We start from the raw sequence: 23,714 nt of genomic DNA, 5'->3' as shown, positions 1-23,714 counted from the left end.
ACTGAAGAGTGATTATTTTTGCAAAACTTTCCTAGTTAATCCTACTGAATTTAAACCTAAAAATGGTAAATTTTATGTCAGCATACTTTTTCAGGAAATTTTTAAAGAAGAAAATAGCAGACATCTATATGGGGGAAAATATCAAACACAATGATTAACTATGAAGAAAGTATTTGCAACTCATATTCTAAAAAAACTGAAGACAAAGAGGTCCTCTAACAATGAGACAAACACAACAATCAAAGAGAATAAAGGGGAAAAAAGAAAAAAGGGAAACAGTTCACCTGAAAAGGAAATACAACTGACTCTTAATTGTGTGAAATATTTAACAGAAATGCATATTTAAACTCTAAAGGGCCACCAATTCTCTCCTACCTTTTGATGGACAATGATCAAAAGATCTACACCGTTGCTAACTGAGCTCTCAGTTGATACTCTCAGTTATCAACTGATCATTGATAATTGAGAGTGTCACACTGCAAATGAGTATCACATTGCAAACTAATATGATTTCTATGCAGGGCAACTCAAAAATACTTCTTTAACCAAACAATTACACTTCTAGGCATCCTTCCTACAAATATATTACCTAATGTTTTTAAGAACAAAAATGTAAAAGGATATTCACTAAAGAGGTAAAAGATTAAAACATCCTAAATGTCTCTCAACAGACTACTGATAAATAATGATAAAGGCAAATGATGAAATATTATGAAGCCCTGGAAACAATGAAGTAGCTCTAAATGCACATACACAATAATATGTAATAACCCCCACATAAATCAAGTGCAAACAAGGTAAAGAACAATGGATAAATATACACACAGAGTCATACACAAAGCATACATAAATACACATAGATGCCTACACAGAATACTTCTACATAAATATCTAAAAAAATGACAACAGTGGTTTGCTTCTAGGGAAGAAAAGTGTATGAATGACGGAGGAGGGAAGAGGTCTCTTCTTTCTCACTATTTACCCTATTTTTCCTTTTAAATTTGGTACCACATTACATATACCAGAATTTGATTGGGATTTCACTAAATTTAGAGATTAATTTGTATAAAAAAAATGAACATTTTTACATTATTAAAGTCTTTCCATCCAGACATACACATCTTTCCAGTCCAATTTTCTTTTGTATGGTCTATGGCATTATTTTACAATTTCCTTCATATAAGCCTTGCATACTTGTTATAGTTACTCCTATTTCTTGCAATAGTAAAATTAATTTACCCCTTACATTAAAAATGTTTACACAGCAAATAAACACTATTGTGTATAAAAATATTTTTTAAATCTATATTCATATAAAAAGATGTAAGAATTGATATATAACAAACACAGTTTGACTTTAAAAAAACACAAATTAAATTGATTATTTGATAATATCCAATACTGGCAAGATTGTGAAGAAATAATGGAAATGCAGTCATCATAGTGGGCTGGTGGAAGACAATTTTGCAGTATCTACTAAAATAATGTACATAAATTCTGATTCAGTATTTCCTATTATCAGAATTACACGTAAAGAAAACAGACATTAACCCCCCCAAAACTTCTCCACAACATATTATGAACAGAATTATCTATAACAAAAAATTGAAAAATTAAAAATTGTTGAACTAAATGTCCATCAACAAAATGTCTTAAACTGTGTTATATCCATGCCATGAAATATCGCACAACAGTTTAAAAAAAAGTGGTAGATCTTTTTATACAAACTCATAAAAATATCGAAGACATACAGCTAAGAGAAAAAAGCAAATTGCATGCCTTGGCCAGTGTGGCTCAGTTGGTTGGGCCAACAAAGAAAAAGGCTGTTGGTCTGATTCCCTGTCAGGGCACATGCCTAGATTGCAGGTTTGGTCCCAAGAAGAAGGTGTGTATGAGGTAACTGATCAATGTTTCTCTCACATCAATGTTCTCCTCCCTCTTTCTCCCTCCCCTCCCTTCTTCCTAAAGATAAGAAAAATCTAAAAAAAAAAAAAAAAAAGTACATATTGTATGCATGTTTTTAAAATGCACAACAAATTTACTGTTTAATTCGTAATGGTACATGACAGTACATGCACAGAAAAGGATTTGCAGCAAAGCATGCTAAATTGGTAATACCACTAATTTCTGGCGAAGTGAGAAAAAGGACCAGAGGACCAATGACATGACATAACAGATTAGGCCTTCATGTTGTTTACAGTCTAGCAACAAAATTTTCTTAACATATTTTTATAAGATGTCTAAAACAATGCTACTCTGGCTTTAGAAGCTAATAAGAATGATTTGATTAATTTACTAAAAATCCATTTAAGGATTATAATAGAATCTTTAAACAAAAATCTCTTTCGATGTAATAAATAAATGAATAAATCAATTCATTCATTCAGGTTATCTCTAGGATGTAGAATTTCTAGGGGGTAACAATCTCTCCCTGGCTCATAGGACCAAAATTTAACTGCAAGGTACTTTCAAGTAATTTTAACTATCTTTGGGGATCCCATCCCATTCCCACAATTTTAAATACTTCAATACCCTAGACTCCTTAATTTACCTTAATCAAGATGTTTAAAAGGCCTCAATCTACCTATTCCAAGTTATTTTAACTTGCTTTCGCTCTGTACCTGCCTGCATCTTCTCCAGTCTTTGCCTTTTGGGAAGTTACGCATCTAACTAATCATAGAAATCTGGAGTTCCTTCTCAATCTCTATACCTCTCTTCACTCACAACAATGCTATCTATCTCCAGGACCTATTCTACTTAGAAAATAAATCTTGAAACTGTGCCCTGGCTGGTGTGGCTCAGTGGATTAAGCACTGGCCTGCAAAACAAAGGGTTGCCTTGCCTGTTCAATTCCCAGTCAGGGCACATGCCTGGATTGCTGGCTGGGTCCCTGGCTGGGGACATGCAAGAGTTGGCCAATGTTCCCCTCCCTCTTTCTCCTTCCCTTCCCCTCTAAAAATAATAAAATCTTTTTAAAAAAATCTTGAAACTGTCCACTTTTATCTCTTCTAATACTCCTTTAGCTCTAGAAACTAACCATCATTTTTCTGTTTTTAAATGACTTTTTTAAGATCCCCAATCACTTCTTACATGGCTTTCCAGTGTACTTAGGACAAAACATGAGATTCTTTCCCTGATCTGTAAGATTCCTGGCTAATGTGACCCCTGACTGCATGCTAGATTCAACTTCAGCATCACTCTTCCCCACACTGCTCATTAAGCTTCTGCATTTAGCAGAAGCCTTCTTTTAGTTCGTGGAGGATCCAAGATCCTCCTTACCTCAGAAGCCCTTTGCACAGACTCTTTCTCTGCCTAAAATGTACCAAATGTTCCCTTCTGAACTCCTTCTCAGTCTCAGCCTGTTTTTTTTAATTTTTATTTTTTTTATCCTCACCCAAGGAAAGAGAGAGGAACATCAATGAGAGCAAAGCATCAATCAGTTGCCTTTGTACACACCGAGTGGGGACCCATGCTAGGATGGGGATCCATGCTACACAGGGGGGAGGGGTGGGGGTCACATGCACCCACACCCAGACAAGGAATAAAACAGCAACCTAGGTATGTGCCCTAACCAGGAACAGATCGCACAGCCCTTCAGTAACATGATGACACTCCAACCACTCAGGCATACCTGCCAAGGCTCTAGTCTCAGCCTGAAAGTCACTTCTTCAAGATCCCTCCTCCTCAGGCACTTCACTAACCCCTCCATGGTCTACATCAGATCTCCCTTGCTATACGCTCACATCATCACTCACACCTTCTCAGCTATACTCACCCAATTTTCAATTATATCTATAGCAGCTGTAATCTGTATCGCCCATCAGTCCACGAGTACAAAGACCAAGGTTCTTATTGCCTATCACTATGTCCCCTTAACACAGTGCCTGGACAACAAATGTTCACTAAATATTTTTACCTAATAAAGGGAAATAAATTACTTCTCTGGATTGGTTGTTTGTTTTTTTGCTGCTAACTCCTCCATTATGCCCCCACAAATGAATTTTAACTATACACTTCCTTCCCTCCCTGAGAGCCAAAGGACAATACCTTCACAGGGACAATCCCTGTTGGGAAACCAGTTTCCCCATTATAAGACAGAAAATGATGAGAATTTCCTCAAAATATAAAACAAAAAAGTATCTTTGCCCTGTCTTTGGTTATGATTTTTTATTACTTCCATATTCAATCGCCATGACTAGTAATGTAGCCTTTCTAATAGAAGGTTTTCATACCTTATCCCTCTTTAACCCTTAACCAAAGCAGCTAAAGGAACCTGACTTCTTTCTCCATAGTTTAAAAACTAGGAGAGCACTAGCAAACCTGAACCACATATATTAATTGGAAAACAAACATTTATTTATTCTTACGATACTTGATATTCCAAACTTACGACTTGTTTAGTGACTGTTTTTAATTCCAAATTCTCCCTAGAGTTTAAAGATGATGACATAGAAGGTAGTACCTTCTATTAAAAAAGGTAGTACCAACTTTCTTTACGTCAATTTAAAAGTTCCATGATTAAGACCTCACCTCATCTTGAAGACTTCTGACCAAGATGGAGGCATAGGCAGACACATTGTATCTCCTTGCACAACCAAAAGAAGAACAACAAATTTAAAAACAAAAAACAATCAGAACTGACAAAAAAAATCAAACTATATGGAAGGCCAAACATCCAACAAGTTAAAAAAGAAACATTCACCAAGACTGGTAGCAGGGGCAGAGACAGGCAGCCAGGCAGAGAGGACTCAAGGGAAGGTGGTGGCTGGAGGACTGGGACTGGCAAGGCAGTGGCCGGCGGTCTTATGCTCACATGCACATAAACCAGGAGGAACAACTGGGGAGCAAGACAAACCTCGCAACCCAGGGTTCCAGTACAGGGAAATGAAGCCTCAAAACCTCTGACTGAAAATGCCTGTGGGGGTTGAAGCAGCGGGAGAAATTCCCAACCTCACAGGAGAATTCATTGGAGAGATCCACAGGGTCCTGGAAGGTACACAAACCCACCCAGCTGGGGATTGGCAATATAAGGGCCCAATTTGATTTTAGGTTATGGGGTAAGTGACCTTACCCCCATAGAGAGCAGAGTAAGTGGCACTGTTCCCTCAGACCTCTCCCCCACAGACAGCATCACAATGCACCCATACGAGTTGCCCTGCCCTGGTGAACACCTAAAGCTCCACCCCTTACTATGTAACAGGTGCATTAAGATAAAAAAAATGGCCCAAATGAAAGAACAGATCAAAGCTCCAGAAAAAATACAACTAAGAGAGAAAGAGAGAGCCAACCTATCAGAGGCACAGTTCAAAACACTGGTAATCAGGATGCTCACAGAAGTGGCTGAATATAGTCACAAATTAGAGAGAAAAATGAAGGATATGCTATGTGAAATAAAGGAAAATATACAGGGAGCCAACAGTGACAGGAAGAAAACCGGAACTCAAATCAACGATTTGGAGCAGAAGGAAGAAAGACACATTCAACCAGAACAGAATGAAGAAACAGGAATTTAAAAAAATGAGGCTTAGGAACCTCCAGGACATCCTTAAACATTCCAACATCTAAATCATAGGGGTGCTAGAAGGACAAGAAGAAGAGCAAGAAACTGAAAATTCAATTGAACAAGTCATGAAGGAGAATTTCCCCAACCTGGCAAAGAAAGTAAGACTTCCAGGAAGTCCAGGAAGCTCAATGTTCCAAAGAGGTTGAACCCAAGGAGGACCACACCAAGGAACATCATAGTTAATTACCCAAGATTAAGAAGGAGAGAATCTTAAAAGCAACTGGAGAAAAGAGACAGTTACCTATGAAGGAGTGCCCCTAAGACCGTCAACTGATTTCTCAAAAGAAACCTTGCAGGCAAGAGGGGCTGGAAAGTATTCCAAGTCATGAAAGGCAAGGACCTACATCCAAGATTATTCTATCCAGCAAAGCTATCTTTTAGAATGGAAGGGCAGATGAAGTGCTTCCCAGATAAGGTCAAGTTCAAGGAGTTCATCATCACCAAGCCCTTATTATATGAAATGTTAAAAGGACTTATCTAAGAAAAAGATAAAAAATATGAACAGTAGAATGACAACAAACTCACTTTATTAACAACTGAACCTGAAACAAAAACAAAAACTAAGCAAAGAACTAGAACAGAAACAGAATCACAGAGATGAAGATCACATGGGGGGGGGGGGGTGGTGGTCAACAGCAAGGGAGTGGGAGGAGGAGAGAGGCGAAAAAGGTACAAAGAATAAGTAGCATAAATGGTAGGTAGAAAATAGACAGATAGAGGTTAAGAACAGTATAGGAAATGTAGAAGCCAAAGAACTCATATGTAGGACCCATGGACATAAACTAAAGGGGGGAAATGCAGATGGGAGGGGTGTGCAGGGCGGAAGGGAATAAAGGGGTGAAAATGTGACAACTATAACAGCATAATCAATAAAATATATTTTTTAAAAAAAACTTTACCTCACCTAAAGAAACAGCAGTACCTGCATCAATAAGCCAATGGGCCCTTGCTGAGTGGTTCCATTTGTTGGAGTGGCATTCCTTACACCTAAATATGGCAGGTTCATCCTAGGCTGCGGGTTCATCCCCCACTGGGACACATACAAGAGGCAGCCAATCTGTTTCTCTCTCACATCAATGTTTCTCTTGCCTCACCCCCTTCTCTCTTCAAAAAAAAAATCCTCACAAACATATATCCTCAGGTAGGGACTAAAGAAACAAAAATAAGGCAATGGGACCACAAATTCAAAAAAGCTGAACTTCAGGTACTAAGGGCTACTTCTCCAAGTAGTCCTATTACTAAATAAAATTTTAATGAATGTAGTAATAGATTATTACTAAATAAACACATACGACCTCCATTTCATAAGACCCAAATCTCATGAAAATTCTGATCAGCATTCTTTCCCAGAGATATGTTCTTTAGATGTTCACTTATTGGTCTTAAAAATCAAAGGGACAGAAAAAGAACATGGACTATACACCGAAGAAAATTCTTGGGTGTTTTGTCCCCTTAAGAGACAAACTTCACAAAGTAAATGGTCAATCCTATCTATCAGTTACAACTCAATGTAGTTTTTTTTTAATTATCTAGTAAGTATTACAAGCTCTGAAGCAAAGGTGCTCATTAAGTCTTACTTCATTTCTCTCCTTTATTCATTCCTCATAACTTGAGCTCTACTTTTGACTCTCAATTCTATCATACATCTAATATAATAACAACAATTACCATTTATAAAGACATACCAGTACTTGGTACCACACTCATAGAAACTACCTTAATATATAGATATCTTAAATACATGAGGACCACCTGAAAAAGATCTATAAAAAATTGTGTATTTGTTCTTACATGTGTAAACTTCAATCACCTTCAAAGTACTCTCCATTTGATGCAATACACATGTTAAGATGTTTTTTCCACTGCTGAAAACAATTCTTGAACTCACTGATTTTGATGTCTTTTAGTGCTTCTGCCATTTTTTGTTTCATCTCTTCCATATCAGCAAAACATTTCCCCTTAATGACTTTTTTAAGGAGGGGGAGAGAGAGAGAAAAAAAGGCACTCTGGGCAAGATTGGGTGAATAGGGAGGGTTGAACAGGGGACATGCATTTTTGGTCAAACACTGCTGAACATTCAGTGTGATATGGGGTAGTGCGCTCATAAATCACCCATCATGAAATGGGCAAATGAGTTGAAAGAGTCTTCAAAAAAAAGTCACTGAAACTGAACACAGACTCTCACAACAATGACAACTGGTACACTGATACAGATGGATTCTTAGAACACTCACTTAGGAGGGAAGGCTGTATTATATGGGGCCCACCTTCCAGAAGACAATTCTCATTTATGGATTCCCCCATCATATTATGACCCCATTTTGCAGATGGTAAACTATTCTGTTATCAGATAACTTTCCTACGGCATACTACGGGCAAAACCAGAGTTTATACCTAAAGTCCACATAGCTTTCATCATATCACAGTATCCCTTAATCATATAGAACCAAGGCTGTGAACTAGTCTGATACACTGACCACTAGAAGTCAAACATTAATCAGCTGAATGGTTTTACAACATATAAGGATAGGCAAGAGATTATAAGAGTATCACACCTTGAGCCCTGGCTGGTGTCGCTCAGTGGATTCAGTGCGGGCCTACAAACCAGAGGATCGCAGTTTGATTCCCAGTCGGGGCACAAGCTTGGGTTGCAGGAAAGTTCCTGGCAGGGGACACACGATACATTGTGTGTCCTTGGCAGAGGCAACCATACATTGATTATTTCTCTCCCTCTCTCTTTCCCTTCTCCTCTAAAGATAAATAAATAATAAATAAAAATCTTAAAAAAATAATATCACACCTGCATCAAAAATGTCAATTACTGATAATAGTCTATATGCAGGAACAAATTGTAATATATTTTTAAATGGAAACACTGGTCTCAAAAAATGGATTATGGGAAACTTTCATTTATCACCTCATATATTTCTTTACTACCTGAAGATTTTAAAAGCATGTTTTATTTTTATAACCAAAATATTCTTCAAAACTGTCCTGATATACATACAACTATTTCTATATATCGTCTATTATGTTTCTATGTATTCATTTCCAGATTCTCTCCCCTAAACTGAACACTGAGAACACACCTAAAACATAACACATTTCCTAATTGATTTCTTCTTTTTAAAGTCCAGACTAGTTTGTATTTTGTTTCATAAGCCAATAGGAATCCCTCCTCAAGTTTCTGCAAAGCAACTGATCCAAGCAGTTCAGGCTGGACTTTTGAAAAAATTGATTTGGCAGTAGACTAGAATAAGGAACAGGGGGCAAGTACCCTGTAAATACACATAAGGACCTATTTTCTAACACAATGAACTACGGTTCAAGTACAAAACAGGAGACAGAGCTAAGTATCTTGAGAAATAAGGACACTTAAATGCCTCAACATTTTGGGGAAGTGAAGAAGAAGATAAAAAATATAAGAATAAAACCATATTAAGTTCAAGGTCCCAGAAGTCAAGAGAGTTTCAAAGAATATAATAAATTTCGAGTGTTACAGAATACAAAAAAAGAGGCACTTGAAGATTTGACAAGTCACTAGTGAACTCAAAAGAGCACATCTGGTATATTGTTGAGAGTACAAGTCAGTGAACTTCCTCTGAAAAGCCTGGGAAAAGGAAAAAGTTTGGAAGTTTGGAAAAGGTGCTTAGATTCTGAAGGACAGAGCACTTTAGCCCACTTTTAGGCTAATAAGGTAGCTAATAAGAGAAGCAGGTAAAGAAGAAGATATAATCCTCCTCTTTACTCTCAGATGAGCATTCAGTGAGTTTAATGTACTCCTTCAATGTACTACTGGTAGCAACAAATTCATGTTTGGTCCATACGGATAATTGTAGCTGCTGCTAACTGAGCAACTACCATTGGCCAGTCACATAGCCTATAATACTATTAATCCTTATCTCATAAGCAATCTTAGGAGAGCAGGCATTACTTACTATACTCACTTGTCAAAATAAGTAAAATAAGGCTCAGAGGTAAAATGACTTACTACAGATCACCAACTTGTAAACAGTAAAGCAAAATTACATTTTAACAGCTTTACTGAGGCATAATTTGCATACAATAAAATTTATTTATTTTACATGAAATCTTTGATGAATTTTAGTAAATTTATGTATTTGTATAGTCGTTACCACAATATAGTTTTAGAACATTTCATCATCCCAAAGTTCCTTTGTAGGCAAGACAGATTTGAACCCTAACCAGACTCCAAAACTCATGTCATACTGCAAATCCCCTGTAACACTCAAGTGACAAAAATTTATTTAGGCAGAAGAGCTGCAAAATTAAGTTTCACTAGACCCCTTTCCATATGAAGTCCCAATATACCATTAGAACTACACCCACATGGCATCTTTGACCAAATTTAAGTTTATTAAAATTTCATGCCTCAAATAAGTACAGAAAAATTAGACTTAGGACACAGGATACTATTACAGATACTGTGTTTGTTTGTTTTTTAATGCAAAAGGAGTTAGGAGGAAGAGTGGACGAAACAGCTGGGCAAGGACATCAAGGATGAAAATGTGATGTACAAGTGAAATGAACAGGAAATAATAGAAGTCAGGAATTTGTTTCAAGGAAGACAAAGACTAATTTGAACAGAAGCTTCTCTTTGATGAGCAATGCAAAAACAATGTTTGGAGATATAGATGTGATGATTTATAAGGCAGGCAATAAACTTACTTGATTAAGAAACAGGGCTAGAGACTGAACTGGCATAGCTCAGTGGGTTGCATGTCCTGCTACAAACCAAAAGAACCTGGACTACAGGGCAAGTGGCCGGGTTGGGGCCAATGAGAGGCAACCAATAGATGTTTCTCTTACACATCAACGTATCTCTCTCTCTCCCTCCCTTCCCTTCTTTCTAAAAATAAATTTTAAAAAATCTTTAAAGTTAAAAAAATAGGAATAAACAATATTAAAGACAAAAATCAACACAGAAAGTAAGACAATATTCACGGTAATGATAGCTGTAAAGCTAAGACAAGTTTAATTTCATAGTAATGATATAAAGTAACTAATTAAAACAAGGAGCCCCAGCTCGTGTGGTACAGTGGGTTGAGCACTGGCCTGCAAACTCAATTCCTGGTCAGAGCACATGCCTGAATTTCGAACAGGCCCCTGGTTGGGGGAATGCAAGAGGCAATGGGGAGATTTTTCTCTCCCTGTCTTTCTCCCTCCCTTACTCTCTCTCTAAAAATAAATTAATTTAGCCTGGCTGGTGTAGCTCAGTGGATTGAGCACGGCCCTGCAAACCAGAGGATCGAGGTTCGATTCCCAGTCAGGGCACATGCCTGGGCTGCAGGCCAGTTCCCAGCAGGAAACACACAAGAGGCAACCATACATTGATATTTCTCTCCCTCTCCCCTTCCCTTCCCCTCTAAAAGACAAATAAAATTTTTAAAAGGTATAATAGGACATCAGGTCAAGATAGCAGCATAGGTAAACATGGCTTAACTCCTTGCACAATCTCATGTAAATTACAACTAAAATACAGAACTACCATGAAACAGAACCATCAGAAACAGAGTTGAATGGAAGACTGACAATTACAAAATTAAATAAACCACATCTATCCAGACTGGTAGGAAGGGCACAGATGTGGATAGGGCTGGTCCCATATGCACGTGTAGTGGATAAAACTTCATGAGGGATATCTCGGGAGTGAGAAGGTTTGGGACTTTCTCACACCAAGCCCCCCAGCCAAGGGTTCCAACTGGTTGGAACATGAGTCTCTACAACTTACAGTTGCAAAAACCAGCAGGAATTGAGTAGGTGGAAGAAATTTCTGGAGTCCCAAACAGTTCCCCCTAAAAAAGCCATACCTGTATTCACTCAGATTCACTCCCTCTGAGATGCAGCACTAAAGTGGCAGCTTAAAAGGCACCAGTGGCATAGGGGAAGGAACTAAAGTGTCTGGCATCAAGGCGGAAGCTGGAGGACAGTTTTCTCTCCAAAAGAAAGGTGGGCCAAGACCAATGTCTCATTTCTGAGCCCTCCCCCCATAGAGCCACAGTGCCACAGAGACAGTGGGTTGGTGCCATATCTGAGTAACTTATGTTTCCATATGAATGCCTTGGTCTTGGCTCAAGCTTCACAACTTCCTAAATCCTATCAAACAAGCAGTAGCTGGCTTCATGGAGCCCCCAGCTCTGCCCAATATCTCTTGCTAAGGGGCCCCAGGCCCATTACTAGCAGGAACCAGTCTAGATTCACTGAGTGCGGGTACTGGGTAGAAGGGGTAAAGGAAGAAATACAGGAACTGACATAATATAAACAATAAAATATAATTTTTTAAAAAATGATATAATAAAAATTTCATTTAATCTAAAGTTTCATTGTCACTCGAACATTTCTTTAATTTTATAGAACTGAATGCACAATTCACTAATATGATAATCACTGGACCTAACCAATAACCTAAAATTCCAAATTAGGGTTCTGGAGTGTAGCATTCAAAGTCTACATGAAACACTCATCTGAGTATACAGCCAAAGAAACTGCTGAACAACTGTTAACAGAAAACATTTTCTAAGTATGACTCCATGATATATAGATGTTACAATACACAATTTCAAGAATGGCTTCTGTACTGCCCTGACTAATTAGCTTGAACTATTCTAAGTCTGACCCAGCTCAATAGTCCATGAAATGCTCTTCCTAGGCCTCTTTGAAATGAATGATTTATAAAATTGTTCCAGCATTACAAGAAAAGTTTTTTTTAAGTTAGAAAACCATGATTTTGGTTCCAAATGCTATAAAAATAAATCCATACAAGGTATGTAATTATAGCAAAATATACACACGGCATTGTTATAAAGTAAAAACCCAATAATTTGTCCCACTGAATTTTATGAACATTTTATGAACTCTCTTCTGTCTGAAACCTCTAACCATGCTTCACAATTTTACTTAAAATAGCAATTTAAGCATTTTTCCTATCCAATCTAAATTATTTACTTATTTTTTTTTAAGGTTTTATTTATTCATTTATAGAGAGAGGGGAAGGAAGTGAGAAAAAGAGAGAAACATCAATGTGTGGTTGCCTCTCACGTGGCCCCCACTGGAGACCTGGCCCAAGACCCAGGCATATGCCCTGACCAGGAATCAAACTGGCGACCCTTTCGTTCACAGCCCACACTCAATCCACTGAGCTACACCAGCCAGGGCTCAATCTAAATTATTTAAAAGAAGTAAGTTTACTGTAAGAATTATGATATCCTTCACAATTTTTTATATTTGAGGTTGCAACAATTAATTCTATTCCTAGTAAATTTATCTTAAAACTACAATTTAACATTAACTTTTTTAAAGATTGATTGATTGATTTCAGCTTGGACTGCTATCCTGTGAATCAAAGGGTCACCAGTTCGATTACCAGTCAGGGCACATGCCTTTGTTGTGGGCCAGATCCCCTATAGGGGGTGCATGTGAGGCAACCACACATTGATGTTTCTCTCTGCCTCCCATCCTCTCTAAATAAATTAAATTAAACTTTTTTTTATTTAAATTATACTTAAATGGTAAAGATAAAATGTTCTAAACATTTTACAATTTATCTGTAATTGATGACATACATTATATTAGTTTGAGATGAATTTATTTCTTTAATCTTTAAACTTCAAATTCACAAAAACAAATTTGACTTCAAATTCACTAGGTACACTATTAAAGAAAAAAAATCTAAAACCTCTGGAAAAGAAAGAGAAGTCTGATCCTTGGCAGCCTACTGATATGAAAGATAATGACTGAGCCATGGCCAATGTGGCTCAGTTGGTTGGAGGGTCATCCCACAGAATGAAAGTTTCCAGATTGTATTCCCAGCCAGGGCACATACCTAGTTTGTGAGTTCAATCCCTGGTAGGGGCACATATACGAGGCAACCGATCAACGTTTCTGTCTCACATCATTATCTGTCTCTGTCTTTCTCTCTCTCTCTAAAAGCAATGAAAAAAAATGTCTTTGGGTGGAGGTTCAACAAAAATAAAAAACCTTAAAAAAATGATTGAAATTCTCTATAATTTGATAACTTCAACAAAAATAGACAAAAACAATTTAACATAAAACAATGAAGTATTTAAATGTCTTTTTAAACCAGATCATCTAAATACTCATTACTTATCTGTCCTAATATCCGAAGTTTTTTTTTCTTCTAGATTTTATGTATTTACCTTTACAGGGGAAGGGAAGGAGAGAAGTATCAATGTATGGTTGCCTCTCCTGAATCCCCTGCTGGGAATTGGCCTGCAACCCAGGTCATGTGCCCTGACTGGGACCAAAGTATATTCTTAAATCACTTTTTATAATAACAAACATCAAGACTTACAGGACACTAATAAAATCATTAAAAATAAACCCCCAACAATTATTCCCTTTTCCAAATTAAAAACCATGGATTTCCTTAAATTTTATTACTTCTGCACTGACTGGTATGGCTCAGTGGACTGAGTGCCAGCCTGCAAACCAAGGAGTCACAGGTTCATTTCCCAGTTGAGGCATAAGCCTGGGTTATAGGCCAGGTTGCTGGTTGGGGGTATGTGAGAGGCAGCTATTCCTCTCTCTCACAGAGATGTTTCTCTCCATTTCCTTCCCTTCCCCCCTCTCTAAAAATACAGCCTTTAAAAAAATTGTATTCTACTTTTCAATGGACTGCTATGAGGTTAAAATAAACAAATCCCAAACTAGCCATGTGATCAAGTAATTTTGCAATCCCCTCTATACATCTTTTAACTCTAAATTAAATTTTTTAATGATATACAAAAATTTCTTCTAGACTTCCAAATACTTCAAGTGTTATTAAAACTTGGTATAAAAATTAATGTATTTTAAAATATGCAATAAAACAAATTCACTGAAATGTTTTTAATCCAAATTTTAGCTCACACTGAGCTGACCAACTTATTTTTAAAAATTTTTAATTATTGATTTTAGAGAGAGAGAGAGAGAAACAGTGATTTATTGTTCTACTCATTTACACATTCATTGGTTGATTCTTTTGTGTGCCCTGACTGGGGATTGAACCTGGCATATCCGGACAACACTACCCAGCCAGGGGAAGATGACCAACTTATCTTGCTACCATTAAGGGTTTACTGCTGGTCTCAACAATTCTCTTCCCATCTCCATTTGAATTAACAGAAATCTAAAATTACAAAGTGAGTTGTTTGTTTAAAAAAAGGTTGCAAATGTAAAAATTTGCAACTCCAAATATGTAAAACAGAATTTTCTTGCTGGTATACAAACAAAGTAAAAAATACAAATAAACTACAAGTGTTAGGTAGGGTCCCACAATTCAAAATTATGGATTTATCTAACAGCAGTTTTCCTCACTGACAACTTCATAGGTCTTGACACACTGCAGTTATGCGTAAGAAGTTTTAGGTTTGCTTAGTTCAAAAGTCCTGTTCAATTCTACAAAGCCAGTTCTATGCTCTGACAGAAATGGAAAATTAACCAACTAAAATTTTAAAAAATGGAAAATGCATGGACTTGAAGCCATCTCTCTGTCTACCTGTTTCCTAACTGAAAATGCCCTGCATAAAATTACTGTTCAAGAATCCACTGGGTGTTTGGACTCACTGCATTTCCTAAAACACACATGCAAGTTGAATATGCCAAGAGTCTTCTTATAATAAGTGTTATTCAGTATAATAATAATCCATGTTTAAAATGTTGTTACATGGAGCAGAGACAAATGTTAATGCCTGGAAAGAAAGAAAAAATACAAAACTTCTAATTATTCCACTTTTTGACAACAAAGAGAGAGCTCCAGAATTTCATACGGATTCCTTCCATTACATTAACACTACGGCATCTGATTAAAGGTAAAGATTCACTTTATCTCAAAGGCTAAAGTATAATGAAACTTTTAAGACTATAAACACTTACACAGGTGATATGTCAAAAAACATCCGTCAGAACTTGTGTGACATCTAAGTGATGTAGGACTATGTCAGCAAATGAGGTACAAAAGTCCAGCCTAAGAGATTACACAAAACTAGAACATGCTGAGGCCCTGGCTGGTGTGGCTCAGTGGACTAAGCACTAGCCTTCAAACCAAAAGGTCACTGGTTTGATTCCCAGTGAGGACACATGCCTGGGTTGTACGCCAGGTCCCCAGTGGGGGGGCATGCAAGAGGCAACCACACACTGATGTTTCTCTCCCTCTTTCTCCCTTCCCCTCTATCTATAAATAAATTTAAAAATAACCTTTTAAAGAAAAAAAAAGAACATGGAAAAGTAGGAACCACCCAGTAACTTTCCCCCAATTTTTTAAAAGGACAGGTACGAAAGGAATGTGATACATAACTATTAAGAATGCTCTATGGTGTAGCTCAGTGGATTGAGCACAGGCCTGTGAAGCAAAGGGTCGCTAGTTCGATTCCCAGTCAGGGTACAAGCCTGGGTTGCAGGCCAGGTCCCCAGTAGGGGTCACATGAGAGGCAACCACACATTGATGTTTCTCTCCCACTCTTTCTCCTTCCCTTCCCCTCTCTCTAAAAATAAATAAGTAAAATATTTTTTAAGAAAGAATGCTCTAAAGAAAAACCCCTAAGTATGTATTTTAACTGTCAACATAGTTCGTAAGTATATCTAATACCACCTAACTCATATTAAGTGCCCAATAAATAATAAACTTATTTAGTCAAAGTCAATTAAAAATTGTCAGGTTTTCTCCATCTTGTCTGACACATTAAAACACCATTAACTGGCATTTTAAAATACTTTTTATTCCAAGCTAAATCATTAAGCAAAACAAGAATGACATCTGGTACTATTATTCTTCCTCTACTAACTAGGAATATGAATATCACCTTTATCACTGGGTTTTCATGAGTATCAAATTACTCAATAGACATTAAAATTAGTTTGGACATGGGTGTACAAATTACAGTACATAAATGATAAGTACACAGAGATTCAGTGTACTACTCTCACTCATAAACTTGAAAATTTCTAAATCAACTTTTTAACTTAGCTTACCATAGTGCAAGCATACAATTGGGGCTCAACACATGCTACTTTTATGCCCTAGAGGCTACTTGCTAAGATTAAAGGAAATAATACATGAAAGAGTTGTGTACTGTGCCTAGAATGCTACTCTATTTAATATGAGCTGTCACTTTTAAATCATCCTTTACAATCAGTATTCAGAAAATATTCACCAATTAACTGTCCTTCGACCCTTTTGGGACTTAATAATTAAGTATAAGCTACCATACTTATGTATGACTCGCCTCTCACAGAGATCTTCAAGTTACAGTATCAACTGTCAATGGACTCAAGAAATACAATGTGCCTATAGTGCAACTTTACTGATATTTTGTAACTAATTTCAAATGATTTAAGTTTTGATTATGTTTATCTTATTGTAAAGAACATTATCAGACTGACTTAAAATAAAATTGCAAGCATTAAACAGTAACTCAAATAACACATTTAAGAATGACTCAAGTGAAGACTACTGAGCACAGAAAATGGGCAACTAGAGTAACTGAAGCAGAGGGCTGGTGTTATCAGTATACTATTGATGGTGAACTACAAATATTAAAGGAGCGGACTTCATGCCTACGCAAACATGAAAGAGATCTACCAATTCATTAACACTAAGAATCAAAATCTGAGTTTTAAATAAGACACAAACAAAGAGTAAAATGGTTCTTTCAATTTTTCTGATAAATCCATTATCTATCGGAAAGGTAGAAAAAAAGGTTAAAAATGGTTGCTTGCATAGCTTTTAAAACGAACTAACTCCAGTTCCCACTGTGGAACTCTAGAGGGCACCAGAAATATGCCCTCTGTCCCTGCAACCCTCCTCTGAGTAACGTGAGCAGCTAGCTGCAGGACCAACGTCTGGTTGCTGAGGTTGGTGTTGCAGCAGCAGGAGCACTATCTGCACCAGTACAAATGGCAGTGCCCACTCCCAGACGCCTCCCCAACCATTACCCAGGCTTTGCCCCGGTATGATCTTCCCCCTCAAAACAAGGGGGACAGACAGGTTCTAAGGCTGAACCCCTACAACCTGACAACTTCCTCTAAGAGCAACAAATCACGAGTAAAAGACTCACAATGAGGGTATTTTCCTTCTCTCTTTCTGTCAAAGATGCACCACACAGGGTTGAAGACGATTTCTGCTCCTGGGGTAAGACGAAAAATGAGAAATGTATCAAAGAACCTAGCCAGGTAGGCCAATCAACCCTTCTTTCTCACCAGAAGGAAACAGATAAGGGAATAGAGGTCAAGGAGGTTCGGCTCTTCTGTTATCACTGCCCAGCCCAACAATCCCTCAACAATCCCTCGGACGTAAAGAGAAACAAAACGACGTAAAATAAAAATCTGGTACCAAAACCTAAATGGAAGGTAAAATCTGGAGGGAGAAGGCGGAGGGTATGCAACCTGCCCCAGGGAAGGGAACGGGGGAAGGGCAAACGTTGCCTCGACGCCAGCAAGGGAATGGGATTTTCTCCCAAATGGGCCCACTCGGAGACTCTCCCGACTCTTAAAGGCACCGACTCTAAAGTAAAAACAGCTCGCGTCGCCCCTGGGCTGAAATCTCCGATATTTGCCCCAAACGTTTGCTCTGGGCCCTAGACTCGCCCCCCCCACCCGCTCCCTCCGCAGTCGGAGACCGGCTGCGCTGCCTCCCCGTCCGCCATTAGAGACCCAGCCAAACAATACGTGCGGAGCAGGGCCGCACAGTACCAGGGACGGGAGAGCGGAGAAGGGCCCGGCGCAGACACTGACCCTCGCCCCCAAACTTGGGGGCCCCGGCTTCAGCGAGTCTCAGAAACTGAGGACCGGCCGCCCCTCCCCCACCTCCCCCCCCCCCGGAGAAAAAGAAAAATGCCCAAGACCACCCCCCCGCTCGGGCGCCCCCCTCCCGGCGAACTCACCCAGCCCGCCCGGCCTCTCACCCGCAGCCCTCAGGCCGCACGCGACGGCACCGTGACATGAGCTAGCCCAGACCAGCCCCCAGGTTCCGACGCGCAGGGGCGACGGCAACCGCGCCGCGGGGGTTAGTCCCGGGCCGGTGGGAGGCTCCGGAGGCCGCCCTCGTTCATCTCCGCCTCCCCGGCAGCCTCCGCCTCCCTGGGCTGCGCTGCACCCACCCACCCCCACTGTCCGCGGGCCGGGACTGCGAAGGCCACGGGGACGAGGCTCACCCGGTTCTGGTTGCGGCTCCGTGGAACGAACCTCCCCTCCCCCGACCCACCCCCTTCGGCGACGCGCACTACTCCGCTCGGTCCAGCCGCGGGTTTAGTGCAGTGAGCAGGAGCTGGAGCAGGAGCTGGAGCAGGAGGAGGAGGAGGTGGTGGCGGCGGAGGAGGCGGAGGCGGCTGCACGGCCGAGTCAAAAAACGCCCCGCCCTCCGCATCCCAATTGGCTTGCGGGGAAGGCTGGCTTAGGTGCCCAGGGCACTTCCATTGGTTGGATCTCCCTTCCTTCAGGAACCCCTTGAGGGGATGGCCCGAGAGGCTCTCCATCAAGCGCAGACCACACCCCCCACCATTTGGGTTCCCTTGCTGCTCCGCCTGTCGGGACTGGGGGCCGCATCCCTCCCACCTCGCCCCCGCCTCCCGCCCCGCCCCCACCCGGTCCGTCAGGTCAGCGGCCTGACTTTCTTTGGGGCCGCACCAACCATCGCCTCGACCCTTAGGGGGAATAAGGGGAGACTGTCCCAGTGTCTGGACGGGTCCACACGCTGAGGCCCGGACGCGTGCCCTCTATCGGGCCAGGGAGTACAGGCCGCTGCGTTGGTTCGCACGGTCCTGCTTGGGGAGGGACTCGGCCTCGAAGTCCCCCAAAACTCTCCTGGGAAGGTCCTGGAGGCCCGATGAGGGCTCCCGAACAGGGGTTGCCGTGGGCCAAGGGTCTGTGGCGGAGGGCGAAGGCTTCCCGGAGCATTTTGGGACGGACACACGTCCATCCACGCCTCGTCCTGTAAGGAGCAGCCCCGCCGCCCGTCATGGCTGCAGGAGGAGACGGCGTCCTCCATCTTGTCGGGGCCCACTCAGAACTGGGCCGGTGGGGCTGGGCGACGTGTTCCCGGGCAGCCCTCGCTGTGCTGCGCCATTCGGCCAAGGGAGATCCCGATCCCAGCGTCCGCGCGGGGCTCGGGGACAGGAGACGGCGGGAATCCCAGACGCCACTCCCCGCCCCAGCGACCAAAATGGTGGCGCTGCAGGTACCCCCTAGACTGGGCCCGCGGGTGGACGGGCAGGGACCGCCGAGAGTTCTTGGGGGCCTCCGCCGCCACCGTGCACCGTCTGGTCTTCCAAAGTCAAAGACCAACCGCCCGCCCCGTCGCCCCGGGGAGCAGCCCACCGGCCACGGCTCCTCTTTTGTTCCCGTCCACCCCGACGTCTCAAGCGCGTGCAAGAACGGGTGAGGTTCCAGGACTCCGGTCTGGCCCTAGTGGCCGATGGCGGAATAACAGCGACGGAGTTGGGGACATGGATGGATGGATGGATGAATTAAACTTAGTTCCACCATTATCTGCCACTGCCTACTAATAAATTGACGGGCGATGTTACCATTGAACGTTCTACAGCTGAGGTGAACGGGGAGTTTGTAATGAAGTTAATCATCCTCAAAGGTCTCGGTAAAGACTGACGATAAACACTAGCCACTTACAGCAAGAGAAATTGAGATTCGTTTATGAATTATGAATTTAAAAAATTAAGTAATTCTTCTAGCTAGGGAGAAATGCAATAAATATAACTCTATTTAAGAATATCCAAGATATTTCAACCAGCTTTCTCAAAATAGTACCACTGCAGGTTGGAGGAGGAGGGTAGCAAAACTTTTTATTTGATAATTGTAGACTTTTCTCAATACAATGAAATATCCTTATAAGACTTCATAATACACAGCTCTCTTTTGTATTTACATTTTAATATATTTTATTGATTATGCTGTTACAGTTCTCCCATTTTCACCTCTTTATTCCCCTCAGATCTAAACTCCCCCTGCACCCAGCGTGCTTCCCATTTAGTTCATGTCCATGGATGGAACCTGTAAGTTCTTTGGCTTCTACATTTCCCATATTGTTCTTAACCTCCACCTGTCTATTTTCTATACTACTTATTCTCTGTACCTTTTCCCCCTCTCTCCCCACTTTCCCACTAATAACCCTCCATGTGATCTCCATTTCTGTGATTCTGTTCCTGTTCTGTTGTTTGCTTAGTTTGTCTTATTTTTTTTAAGATTCAATTGTTAATAGCTGTGGTTTTTTTGTCATTTTACTGTTCATATTTTTTTATCTTCTTTTTCTTAGATAAGTTCCTTGGTGATGACGAACTCTTTTAACTGGACCTTATCTAAGAAGCGACTTATCTGCCCTTCCATTCTATAGGATAGCTTTGCTGGATAGAGTAATCTTGGATGTAGGTCCTTGCCTTTTGTGACTTTGAATACTTCTTTCCAGCCCCTTCTTGCCTGTAAGGTCTCTTGAGAAATCAGCTGACAGTCTGATGGGAACTCCTTTGTAGGTGACAGTCCCCTTATCTCTTGCTGCTTCTAGGATATTCTTCTTCATGTTAATCTTGGATAATGTAATTATGATGTGCCTTGTTGTGTTCAACCTTGGGACCAAATTCTTTGGGACTCTCTGAGCTTCCTGGACTTCCTGGATGTCTATTTCCTCTGCCAAATTGGGGAAATTCTCCTTCATGATTTGTTCAAGTAACTTTTCCACTTGTTGCTCTTCCTCTTCTCCTTTTGGCACCCCTATGATTCGGGTGTTGGAATGTTTAAAGATGTCCTTAGGAGTTTCCTAAGCCTCTCTGCATTTTTTTTGAATTCTGGTTTCTTCATTCTGTTCTGGTTGAATCTTTCTTTCTTCCTTCTGCTCCAAAAAGTTTATCTCAGTCCTGGTTTCCTTCCCATCACTGTTGGTTCCCTGTAGATTTTTCTTTATTTCACATAGTGCAACATTCATTGCTGCTAGGGTCTTTTCTATGCTGTTGAACTACCCAGTGAGTTCCTGGAGCATCCTGATAACCAGAGTTTTAAACTGTGCCTGTGATAGGTTGGCTGTCTCTTCATTGCTTAGTTGTATTTTTTCTGGAGCTTTGATCTGTTCTTTCATTTGGGCCATTTTTTTTGTTCTTGGTGCACCTATTACATAGTAAGGGGCGGACCCTTAGGTGCTCACCGGGGCAGGCCAACAGGGTCCTAGAGGGAACAATGTTGCCTACTTGGATCTCTGCCCGATTTTAGTCACTTCCCCCACTACCCACAATCAAATTGGATTCTTCTGTTGCTGATTCCCAGGTGGGTGGGTTTGTGTACTTTCCAGGACCTTGTGGATCTCCCAAGGAACTTTTGTGAGATTTGGAGTTTCTTGTGCCGCCTCAAGCCCCACAGGTGTTTTCTGTCAGAGGCTTTGAGGCTTTATTTCCCCGTGCTAGAACCCTGGGTTGCTCAGTCTGTCTGGCACCCAAATTGTTCCTCCCGGTTTATTTGCATTTGAACATGAGACCCCTTGGTCTGCCAGCCGCCACCTCACCGGGTCCAGCAGCCACTGCCTTGCTAACCCCAGTCCTCCAGCCACCACCTTGCCAACAGTCCTTCCTCTCTGCCCAGCTGCCCATCTCCACCCCTCCTACCAGTCTGGATGAATATCTCTTCTTTAACTCCTTGGATATTGGACTTACATGCAGTTCAATTTTCTGTCAGTTCTGGTTGTTTTTTATTTTTAAATTTGTTGTTGTCCTTCTTTTGGTTGTTTTGGTTGTTCAAGGAGACATAGTGTGTCTGGCTACACCTCCACCTTGGCCAGAAGTTTGCAATTACATTCTTGGTGGCACTATCTTAATGATAGAAATGGTCTGTTACCAAATGCAGAGCAACACTGTAATAATCCCATTTTCTATTACCATGTACCATCGCAGTAGCTCCTGCTTGTTGATTTATAGTTAGAATGCTTAGATATACTTCCAAATAATTTCTGTCATACACTTATATGATAGGTTGTGTTTTCACGCGAGTTCAATTTGAGGAAGTTTCGTACTGTCACTAATTTCCTGCCATTATTCCTGTTTTGTAATTAACAAAAATAATAATTACAGTAATATATGTTATTCTCATTAGTATTCCTTCATCGAAATCCATTTGTCCATAAAAATGTTCATTGGGTTGCCTGTGTAATATCAAGGAGAATTTTAGTTGAAAGTTTAGAACTGAAAAAAATTTTGTCATTATTTTTTAAACTACACTTAATTTCAGTGTCCATAACAGCATTATTCATAACTTCCAAAAGATAGAAACAACCTAAATATTCACTGACTGATGAATGCATGAACAAATACAGTCTATCCATACGAGTGCATATTCAACCATAACAAGGAATGAAGTTCCTTTTTTTTAAGGTGTTTTTATTTATTTATCTTTAGAGGGGAAGGGAAGGAGAGTAGGAGAGAAGTCTCAATGTATTGTTGCCTCTCGTGAGTCCCCTTCTGGGAACTGGCCTGCAACCCAGGCTTGTGCCCTGACTGGGAATCAAACCGCGATCATGTGGTTCACAGGCCCGTGCTCAAACCACTGAGCTACGTCAGCCAGGGCGGAATGAAGTTCTGATACACGCTAGAACATGGGTGAACCTTGAAGACATATGATACATGAAATAAACCAGGCCCAACAGAGCACACATTGTATGGTTCCATGTATGTGATTGTCCAGACTGGGCAAATCTATAGAGACAGAAAGTAGATTAGGACTTCTGGCCAAGATGGAGGCATAGGGGGAAACACTGTGCCTCCTCTAACAACTAAATTTAAAAACAACAAAGTTTTAGTAACAAAACGCAGCCAAAACACAGAAAATTGAACTGTACAGAAGTCCGACAACAACGAACCATTCAGCCAGACTGGTAAGAGGGGCGGAGTTCGGTTGGACCAACCCAGTAGCAGAGGCAGAGGCAGTTGGCGGATCCCAGGTGTGGGGTGGCAATGGGCGGACCCAGTCAGGGCGTTGGGTGGCTGGCCGACCAGGGTCACACATTCACACAAGGATAAACCAAGCGAAGGAGCAAGCAAACAGTGAGACCCCTCAGGCTAGGGCCCCAGCAACTAGAATTAGAGCCTGAAAGCACCGATTGGAAAGACTTTCAGGGTTGAGGTGCCAGGAGAGGATCCCAGGCTCA

The 23,714-nt window shown here is 40.7% G+C and overlaps 1 protein-coding gene across 2 annotated transcripts in view; it reads right to left on the bottom strand.

The window, feature by feature from the left end:
• Positions 1–18,650, bottom strand: part of ZMYM2 (zinc finger MYM-type containing 2) — a 125,879-nt gene extending 107,229 nt beyond the window's left edge. The window contains exons 1-2 of one of the 2 annotated variants that reach the window (XM_037037239.1): positions 18,463–18,650; positions 17,638–17,706 (exon numbers count right to left, since the gene is read on the bottom strand). The gene's annotated coding sequence lies outside the window, so the exon portion shown is untranslated. The remainder of the gene's footprint in view (positions 1–17,637; positions 17,707–18,462) is intronic. The other variant, XM_037037240.1, reaches the window with a different exon arrangement.
• Between the last annotated feature and the right edge of the window lie 5,064 nt (positions 18,651–23,714).

Source organism: Sturnira hondurensis, unplaced genomic scaffold (assembly GCF_014824575.4).
Source record: "Sturnira hondurensis isolate 20B ecotype Veracruz unplaced genomic scaffold, ASM1482457v3 Scaffold0022910, whole genome shotgun sequence".
In the NCBI taxonomy this organism is placed as follows: Eukaryota; Metazoa; Chordata; class Mammalia; order Chiroptera; family Phyllostomidae; genus Sturnira; species Sturnira hondurensis.
Note: the sequence above shows the minus strand (reverse complement) of the source record. Positions and strands in the feature narration are given on the sequence as shown.